Source organism: Papaver somniferum, chromosome 4 (genome assembly GCF_003573695.1).
Source record: "Papaver somniferum cultivar HN1 chromosome 4, ASM357369v1, whole genome shotgun sequence".
Taxonomy (NCBI): Eukaryota; Viridiplantae; Streptophyta; class Magnoliopsida; order Ranunculales; family Papaveraceae; genus Papaver; species Papaver somniferum.
In genome coordinates, this window is record NC_039361.1 from 100,050,111 (window position 1) to 100,058,856 (window position 8,746).

The 8,746-nt window shown below is 37.4% G+C and overlaps 1 long non-coding RNA gene across 3 annotated transcripts; it reads left to right on the top strand.

The window, feature by feature from the left end:
• Window positions 1-3,317: 3,317 nt before the first annotated feature.
• On the top strand, window positions 3,318-8,518 carry LOC113276187. 3 transcript variants are annotated; one of them, XR_003324133.1, is made up of 5 exons: window positions 3,318-3,929; window positions 4,067-5,665; window positions 5,960-6,223; window positions 6,782-6,845; window positions 7,670-8,518. It is a non-coding gene; the product is annotated as an uncharacterized LOC113276187 (long non-coding RNA). The 3 variants fall into 3 exon arrangements; XR_003324134.1 differs by lacking the exon at window positions 7,670-8,518 and having other exon boundaries at window positions 4,067-4,597; window positions 4,735-5,665; window positions 6,782-7,370; XR_003324132.1 differs by lacking the exon at window positions 7,670-8,518 and having other exon boundaries at window positions 6,782-7,370.
• Window positions 8,519-8,746: the final 228 nt, after the last annotated feature.

Sequence of the window (8,746 nt, forward strand, 5' to 3'; positions counted from 1 at the left end):
ATGACTAAACCACAACAATATGAAAAGCAGTGGAATCACGAGTCCCGGTATCTCTTCATCCTGTGACAAATTTTGTATATATATTTTTCCTTATTTTCTTTATTAAATCTTAAAACAAATTCTCAACAAATCTGAGTGAACGAATCATCTTACTACAACATCATTGAAAAATACCATCACTCTTCTAAGCATAACCCATCAAAGATATTAACCCAAGCATGGAATTATCAAATAATGAGACAAAAAAATGTATTTATAAACCTAACAATTACGCACAAAGGTTATATAAAACCGATGAAGCAACAATTCATTTTTATCATTAAATCAATAAATAAAATCATGGGATTAATTTATTCAAATCAAAATAGTCTTTGTCGAATAACTCAATTCAATTGACCTATACTTAATGTGGTTTCAATATAAACCCTAGTTATGAAAATCTAGCAAGACATGATCATGGATTTCTTAAAAGCCTTCAAAAATAATAACAAAAGAGAAAGATTAAACCGATGGTGTTGTCTTCTTCCCTTGTTCTTGAGCTCTCAAACACGTCGTCGCCTCTTTTTCTCTTCTCCGGTTTCTGTTCGGCATGTAGCCTCCCGAAACTCCAGCCGGCCTACCTACTTATAACCTCCCCTTTCTTTTATTTCATTAATCAAAGAATCAAAATAAATTATTCTATGAAAATATCTTGCATGCAAGTTGATGTCGTCATCAGTATCTTTCCGCAAATAGTATTGCCACCCCGTTCTTCCAATGAAATAATAATCTCTCCTTATTTCCAAAATTTCCCAAATGAAGAAAGAGTTACTTTATTTCCAAAATAATCTCACGTGTAAATATTCCTCAATTAATTCTTCACATGGAAAATAAATTATCTTTCCTGGTGGAATATATTTGTAATAATGTAAGAAAGATAAAATACTCCCATTTTTCAGTTTGCATGTGCCAACCCCACTTTGATTTCAATTCATTTGTTGCGTTTGTGCCTCGCCTATGAAACAATTTTATGCTGCTGATATATATGGAGATACCGGGCCAGCTACATTTTGTCATTTTTTCATTGTGGTTGCTGATATATGGAAATACCAGGCCAACCTCATTTCATCATTGTGGTTGCTGATACATGGAAATACCAGGCCAATCGGGCTGCTGATACATGGAAATACCAGGCCAGCATAATTGATCATTGTGGTTGCTGATACATGGAAATACCAGGCCAACCACATTTCATCATTGTGGTTGCTGATATATGGAAGTACTAGGCCAGCCACATTTTTCCATTTTCGTCACAAACACCATTAAGTCTCACATTTTGATGTTTATTCGCTGGATGATCGAATTCACTTGTACTTTCTACAAAAGCACTAAAATAGTATTAGTAACTAAAATATTGTATCATAGCTAATATAAATATGGGTATAAAATGTAGCATATACATGCTTATCATTTACCTTTACCCACCACAAATTATTTGTCTCATTCGAAACCTTGATCTTGGGATCTCCAATCAGCAAGGTTGAGTATCCTTCATGGCAAATTTAATTGATGAGCTTAAGCCCCATCCCCCTCGATGCAATTCTAACTATCTCTTTGGACAAACCTTTCATCAAAGGTTGCACGATATTCTCCTTGGAATTTATCCAACTAATGGAAATAACGCCTATTGAGATAGTTGTTTTTAGCTTTAGCTATTGCAGCTTGGCTAACACAGTGTATAGATATAGATGGTGTTGGTGCAAAAATATTCACCCCAACACTCTCTGATATGCGTATAGGTGGATTAAATCTCTGTCGTTGATCTGATTCCTCCAAAGATGCTGAAGAAATTGTGAGTGATGTTTACCGATTGATCTCCAACTGCTGATTTAACTCCACAACAAATAGTTGATGATAGTGTAATTGATGTTGAATGGTGGGGGTACCTGCAAAGTAAGGGAGAGTTTCTTAGCAGGTGTATTGTGTGGAAAAGGATTAGAAAATCTCTACCTTTTGAGTTAGGATTTAGCCTCTATTTATAGGCAGAGAGTAGGTCTAGCTTTAGGGTTATCATAGTTATCTTCAATAACTTCCCTTACTTGTACAAATCCAAGAAAACAACCAGATTCATAATAAAGTTTGTTATTTATTATAATTCTGATTAATCTTAATTATTATCTTGAATAATAATTATCCTCTCTCTTAGGAACTATAATTATCATAAATAATTATAATATCTAAATTAATTCGTTCCTCTTTCCGTTAGGGTTTTTGTACTTATCTTAATTTTTATCTTAAATAATAATTAAAACTAAAGATAATTATCCTCTTTCTGTTAGGGTTTCTATAATTATCTTAGATATGAACTATAACTACCCAAGATAATTATCCCATGGTAGCATTTATCCTCTTTTGTTAGGATTTAATATAACCATAATTATCTTAGATAATTCCAAAGTCAATATTCAAAATATCCTAGTCCTCATGACCCTTACCCAAATTTAAACCCCTTTCCTAGAGAGAGGATAATTTGGATTGCTAGACCGATCCACGGGTTCTACGAGCTAACCCATGGGTCATTGGGCTTCCATAATAAGAAAAAATAGTTTCCAATAAACAAGATGAGCTTCCATAATAAGCTAACTGGGCTTCCAAAATAAGCAAGTCATGTTTCTATAATAAACAAAATGGGCTTCAATAGTAAGCCAACTGGACTTCCAAAATAAGCCAGTCATGTTTCCATAATAAACAAAATAGGCTTCAATAATAAGCCAACTGGACTTCCCAAATAAACCAGTTGTATTTTTATAATAAACGAAATGAGCTTCAATAATAAGTCAACTGGACTTCCTAAATAAGCCAGTTGTGTTTCTATAATAAACGAAATGGGCTTCATTGATTGTCCATTATCCATATACCATTTTAGTATGGTACAAACATCTCCCCCTCTTAATTGTCAACTCGTTAGAGAATTAAGAAAATCAAAAGACGGTTCATCTGTCGCGGCTCGTCTATAATCGCCTTAAGCCATTTATAGGCGCCCTTCGTGGACTTGGCTAGCAGGATGTTTGGACTCGCTCCAAGCTGAGCTTAATAATAATGTAAAGCACCTAAAATGTACTTTACATTTTATATTCCAGTATTACTTTAACACCAAACATGCCGATCTTGGTATGATCTCGTGCTCTACATTTAGCCAAACCTCCGTTGATAAGTTCTTTTAAATCCATGTGATAGGATTTTTTAAACTTCGTAATCTTTTCCTTGACCACTATACGTCCAAATGAGCCCAATTAGTTTTTACCCTTTAACTAACACGTCACAATTTTTTGGAGTGGAAATGTAGCCGTCATAAACTCTTCTCTATGCAGAATAATCCATTCCCGTGTGATTCACGCCAACTGTTGGTGTGTTGGCTTTCGTAACCGCCAAAAATCCAAGTACTCTTTGCAGTGTGTCTCATTAGGAAACGAACTTCCAGGATCAAGACTGGTGGTTATACGGTCGGGACGCCAGTTTGCTACCCGCGGCTTCTCACGTTCCTTGTATGACAGTGTTTCTCCTACTCAAAGTAATCTCCAAGCTCAATACGCTTTAATTGTGCCGTCGTTGATTGACGACGATGAAATGATTTTCGAGTGTTGGATGGCTTATGAATGATGGGTTTAATACGAATTGAACCTTGCGGGAATTGTTTTGGAGAATTTGAAGCCATAAAAGTTTAAGGCTATGGCAAAAAGAGTATGGCTCACGACCTGTTTGATAAAAAGTATGAATGACCACTCTTGTTTCTTGCATCATCTTTCCAAATGTCTTCATTCCTGACAGGTGTCTCTAACAATAACCTTCATCCCAAGGTTACACGGAATTGCAGCAGCATCCTTAGTAGTTCGACGTTGTGAATCCTTGGAGTTTGTAGAGAGAACAACCCACTTTATAGAAGAACAAAGGTAAGCTTTTATAATCTCACGTACCTTGGACGTTGTTTTTTCAGCTGATGTTCGTAATCTTCAATATGTTAATCAACCAATAATAGAAGAACAAAGAAAGATTAATGCCTCAGTTGCCTTTTCTACTTTGTCCACAGCGAAGTGTTTAGGATTTGTGGCTTAGCCGTTGATTGCCTATATGTAGCTACTCTTTCCAACTGCATGTGGTTTGTATATCAAAATGACAATTTCGGATCCACCATGAATCCTATGCTTTGATTTTCTCGCGCAATGATGGATTCTAGACTGCCCTTGGTAGCTTAATCTTTCTTTGCCATTCACTTGGACTGGAACGACAACACCATATCAACCAATTTGTACATGTCAGCTGTCCTTGCTTGGGATTGGGTTGGATGATCATTCTGTTTGTTTTCAAACTTGAGCAATCTCCAATGGGTAGCACACGTTATAGAACCCCATTAGCCTCCACTTCTCATTCAATCGCGTCCATATCAACTGGTGGAAAATATAGCCGTCAACACTTGAAATTCGACGATTTGTGAAATTCTGAAAGTTCTAGTCCGTGTCAAATATGTATTTCCTTTCTTCTACGGCTGTTAATCTCCTTCTATATGAGAATCTTCGCACCTCCTTTCATTACTCACAACAGAAGTTTGCTACCTCCTCATGTAAGTACTTTCATTCTTCCTTTTGTTGTTCTCTAATTTTCTTCTTGTTTTTCTAAAACAAGAGCATGTTTATGTAGCTTTTTGTTTGTTTGAGTAACAGCTTACTCATCTCTTTACTCCTACTTCGAAAATACCAGGTAACTCGAGCACTGTCGCTGCACCTGTCTTAGTTCTTTCCTTTAAGATCGCTACTAGTATTTGAACTGTACAAGACTTGCTTTTGTTTTAAATTTCCTTGATTATCATCAATATGTCCAGCAACTCGTCATCACCTTCCACGAAAGAAAGTTTATGTGATTGACCATAACATGCAACCGGATTAGACTCCTCTAGAGATGCACTACAAGAACCGCATAACGATTCTTGTTAGCATCCTCTATGATCAGCTACCTCTTAACTGATTAGCCTCTAGGATATTTCAATGGTTTGTAGTCATACCGAAGACAACTTCCTACGATAATGAACATTCGAAGTTCTTGGTTTTCTCTTTAATAGAAAATGTTCCAAGCTATTACCTTTCTCTTTCATTATAAAATATTTTGAAACATATGCGTGCCTGAAATGTTTCATAATAGCTTTACCGAGGATTTTACCTTATGTGAATGCAGTTTTCTCTTGTATTTGATTAGGCACATTCTTTTCTGTTGTCAAAAATGATCATCACCGGTACATCGAATCTGTAAGTTTTTGTAGATGTCTATTACCCCTGTTCTTACCAAAGCTACTACTTATACCCATTTAGTCAAGTAGTTAGTTGCAGCTAACAAATACTTGACGCCCCCAAGTGCAGCTGGAAACAAACATACAATATTCAGTCCCTACTTGTTGAACGGCCATAGGCTCACAACCAGATGCAACTCACTCTGCTAGTCTCTTTATAAGAGGGCCATGAAGCTGACAAGCCAAGCATTTTCTTATATAGTCCTTGCGTCACTCTGCATATAAGGCCAAAAGTAGTATTGGGATAAAATCTTATGCGCTAGACTCCTGCCTTCAAAATGATCCACACAGCATCCATAATGTTCCTCAGCAAACGATTGCTTCCTTTCCTCTCAAGTCACAAGGAAGGTATGGTTCCGTTGCAATTATTTTTGTCTCTCTTTTTACAAGTATTTCCTTATTAAATACTTGCAAAAAGTGTTCCCAATTCTCACATGAGGTTGGTCGTTACTTCGACCCTAGCCACCTTCATCACTTGTAGTGATATTGAAAAACACGCCCCATGTAGGCTGACCTTTTTGAAACGTGTTGATTTTTCTTCGGATTATGCCACACTTAAGACTTTTGTAACTCGTAATCTGATCGATATTCCCATGCTTCCGATCGACGCATGCCTATATGACTAAGTATTTGTTTTCTCAGATGAATTTGTAGACGTGTGTACCGCCTCCATACTCACCAAAGATAGTACATACTACATCAATCCATTTGGTGCTGCAGTCAATTGCAGCTAGCAAGTAGCACACGCCCCCAGGTGCAGTGTAGTCTTTAGTCCAGAGACTACTGCTTCATACTCCGATTGATTGTTTGAAGTTATAAATCTTAGTCGGATGGCTTTTTTGACTTGTATTTCTCCTGGGAAACTAGTACACAACCAACGGCTGTACCATCCGCGTTTGTTAATCCGTAAGTGTAAATTTTCCATGTACCACTATCTCTTCTAAGTATGTCAACCGAGTTTTTGATACTCTCCTACGCATCACGTTTGATGCCTTTTTACTTGCTTTTACATGTTCCCATGGAAATGTCTCTGAGACTCCAAGTGAACACATCTTTATTTTATTTCAAAAGGGTAAACAAGCTTTCTTTCTCATCTACTGGCAATTCCATGCCAATAAACATTGTATGCTCTTTATTGATCCTGGATTTGTACCTCTATCAACTCTTCAATAGTTGGTAGTCCTCCTTCGCTTTTCCTCGATAAGAGGTTGGGTAGCACCGTGGTTGCTATAAATTCCTTCCCACTTGGAGCATCTCCGAGCCTTTTACTTCTGACCTTTTGTACTCTTCTTTGTTCTTCGAGTACCTTCTTTCTTTAGCTCCTTCTTTCGCTCCAACTTTTATTAAAGATGTTATCTTTGTTAGAACTTTTGTTTCCAAGCTCGCATTTCTTGTACGATATTTCCCGAACTATTTGATTTGCGTGATAATTCGTTCCTTTATTTTTCTCTCGCTCGAATACAGGTTGCTCCCATTAGCCGTCCCCATTATCTGTAGAGATACTCCCAAATAGCGAGGACGCCCCCAGGTGAGGAGGGAAGGAACCCATAATATCCAACCCCATCTCGTTGAATGTCAGTGACTCATAGCCGGTCATAGCTCGCTTGCTGCTCTCTTCAGAAAAGGGCCATGTAGCTTACAAGTCATGCATTTCTCAAGTTCTTTTTTCTTTTTCTTTTTCCTTTTTCCGCTCCTTTTAATGCTGCTTCTTTGATATCCAATAGATCCTGGAGCATGAAAGACTCCCCCAAATATATGTGGTTTATCATGGGCAAGGTTGCTCCCAATAACCTTTGCACGGCCCGGATTGTCACGTGTTGACTCCTCGAAGTAAATTTTCCATGAGAGGACCATCCCTAAAACACCTTCTTTATTGGGTCCGTATACATGCTCTTCATTTTGTCTTTGTCATGGTAGGACCGAGTTCAGGCTGTTTTAGCTTGGCATCAGCCGTAACTTGTTTTGAAGAAAATTCCCTTTACCACGTCTTCATATTATCACATGTTGCATGTGTTGTGTTTTATCCTCACAGGCTTAATTAGAGTCGTGCTCGTAACCGCGTGTTTGAAATTTGAATCTTGCTCAATGAACTTTTTTCTCGTAAAACTCTATAAGTTTTATACATACTGCTAGCTTTCTTCTTTGTTGGTGACTGTGAGGAATCGTTGTAATCGAGCTTGAATCCAGGATGCCGAACTTTGTTGCTTTGCTGGTTGGCGTTGTTGCCTATTCATAGCTTAGATGTAATGGTTCCGCACTCTGCTGCCCACTTGTCTAATTGAGGGAAGCTTAGCTTGAGCTAGAATGAGACTTGGCTCCGTCGCTGACACCCTGGATTGGTGCTTGCTGCAGGTGAAAGGTGTTGGTTCCCCATGGTAGGGGCGAAGCTTCAAGATGAGAACATAGAACTGCTGGCTCAGAAAGGCTTTTTTCCCACGTCTAGGTGAAATTTTAGTGCTCACGGCAGGGGCGAGGCTTCATGAACATATGAGAGGGATACCTCATACAAAGTCTTCTGCTCCGTTTGCCTTCTTAATTTAATGTATGATACTCGAAAAGGTAATATGGCCAGTATTCTCACAGTATAACGTGAATGGAAAACAACCAAAAAAAAAATCGAGATGGCACAAAGAGGACCACTAAACAATTGAGTTAGATCTTAAGTAAGTTAGGATGACTCCACTCCTATTTTGTTTTCCTTCAAAGTAGGAGTATTGGCAGATTAGAGTATATTTTTATACAAAGAATGGTTTGATATATATGAATGATCATAATACCGTACCAAGTAATAATTAGACAAATGGAAAGGAACGAGCAAACCAGTATGTTGTGATACACCAGTTCGTTGTTGGTAGATCACGAGTTTTTCGCTCGTTACCCTTAGTCGGCGCCAAAAGATGTTGGTACAAAAATATTCATCCCAACACTCTCCAAGATGCGTATAGGTGGATTAAATCTCTATCGTTGATCTGATTCCTCCAAAGATGCTGAAGAAATTGTGAGTAATGTTGACCGATTGATCTCCAACTGCTGATTTAACTCCACAAGAAATAGTTGATGATATTGTAATTGATGTTGAATGGAGGGGGTACCTGCAAAAGTCAGGGAGAGTTTCTTAGCAGGTGTATTGTGTGGAAAAGGATTAGAAAATCTCTACCTTTTGAGTTAGGATTTAGCCTCTATTTATAGGCAGAGAGTAGGTCTGGCTTTAGGGTTTTCATAGTTATCTTCAATAACTTCCCTTACCTGTACAAATCCAAGAAAACAACCAGATTCATAATAAAGTTTGTTATTTATTATAATTCTGATTAATCTTAATTATTATCTTGAATAATAATTATCCTCTCTTAGGAACTATAATTATCATAAATAATTATAATATCTAAATTAATTTCTTCCTCTTTCTGTTAGGGTTTTTGTACTTATCGT